Genomic DNA, 1559 nt, shown 5'->3' with positions numbered 1-1559 from the left:
CCTTTTCCTATCGGATCGGCCCAACCACACAGTTCTTCCCAAAGCAACCTCTTCTGCCTGTGTCTCCAAGGCCGTAAAGGTAAACGTATGAACACATCTTGTGAGTCCTTTGTAAAGTTGAAGAAACTGCCCATATAAATCGCGTCCCTCTCCTTCTCGCAAGAGGCCTCTCCCTAGGACTCCCTCCTGAAGTCCCCCTCCCCTCTCCTCACCCCTCCTCCCTTCCCCTCTCGCCCCACACCTGCCCCAGAGAGTGTGTCTTACCTGAAGACAAGTGCTCCTGGCTTCTCTCCAGTGCACAGAGTTTAAAACAACGTTGAGGCCACCGAGCTACATTAACCAAAGCGCCATCATTTGTTGAAGTAAGAAAGGGGTATGGATAAAGTACACAACACACGATAACATACAATCACTAATTTCTCCACAGTTGCTAAGATTTAGGCCAAAATCAGCTTGCTCGGGGAAGAAGAATAAGACTGAAAATGGTAAAGCCTATTAAAAGGCCTGGAAAACTCGAGAAGAGTACCTCTCTTGTTGAGAGACTTCTGAACCCCTTAAGCCATCAAACAGCAAGTACTTGTTACATTCTCCTTACTCCCTATTATGTCTGCATTTTCTATTGCCATTCACAGACGTCTGTTGGACAATGTTAATCCATACCTATGTTTTAAAATTGCCAAGTATTTACAACTTGCAAACCTCTTGGTGCTGATGGATAATCAGAATCGTCCAGCTCTCTCTCCACCATCTTTCTATGCCGCCATAACGGTGGGCATGAATGTCCTGGCTGATGCTCTCAAGACCATCAACAATTCCTAAAAGAGAGGCAGATGCCAGGTTCTTATCAGGCTGTGCTCCAAAACCATCGTCTGGTTTCTAACTGTGATGGTGAAACGTGGTTACACTGGCAAATTTGAAATCACTGATGACCACAGAGCTGGGAAAACTGCTGTGATCTTCAAGGGCAGGTTACACAAGTGTGGCGCGATCAGCCCCAGATTTGATGTGCGGCTCAAAGATCTAGAAAAATGGCAGAACAACCTGCTTCCATCTTTTCAGTGTGGTTTCACTGTCCTAACAACCTCAGCGGGCATCGTGGACCACGAAGACGCAAGACAAACATACACAGGAGGGAAAATCCTGGGATTCCTTTTCTAGGGATGCAACACATATGTGCAAATAAAATGCCTCAATGGAAAACAAACAGAATTGTCCAATGTAAACAACACCTCCCAATTGTACAGCAGGTTGTTCACAGAAAAGTCTTTTATACAACAGTTGGCAGGATTCTAGGCACTTAGGCAAAACACCCTGGGGAACATAGAAAATAATATTTGTCCAGGTCATATTCCCCTTGATATTAAAAACCTTCAATATTTCAAAGAAACTACATCTCATCTCTTCTTAATCCAATTTCCCCCTGAATTCAGTTGTCTTGTTAAACTGTGATGCCCAGTAGATCTTTGTTAGTGTCCTAAAGCTGCACTGCCCAATATGATAGAAACAGTTATATGTGGCTATTTAAACTTAAATTAATTAAAATTTAATACGATTTAGAA

The 1559-nt window shown here is 43.5% G+C and overlaps 1 pseudogene; it reads left to right on the top strand.

Annotated features, from left to right (window-relative positions):
- Positions 1-774: 774 nt before the first annotated feature.
- On the top strand, positions 775-1158 carry LOC116742582 (annotated as a pseudogene).
- Positions 1159-1559: the final 401 nt, after the last annotated feature.

The sequence above is a fragment of the Phocoena sinus genome, chromosome 17 (genome assembly GCF_008692025.1).
Source record: "Phocoena sinus isolate mPhoSin1 chromosome 17, mPhoSin1.pri, whole genome shotgun sequence".
NCBI classification, from domain to species: Eukaryota; Metazoa; Chordata; class Mammalia; order Artiodactyla; family Phocoenidae; genus Phocoena; species Phocoena sinus.
Note: the sequence above shows the minus strand (reverse complement) of the source record. Positions and strands in the feature narration are given on the sequence as shown.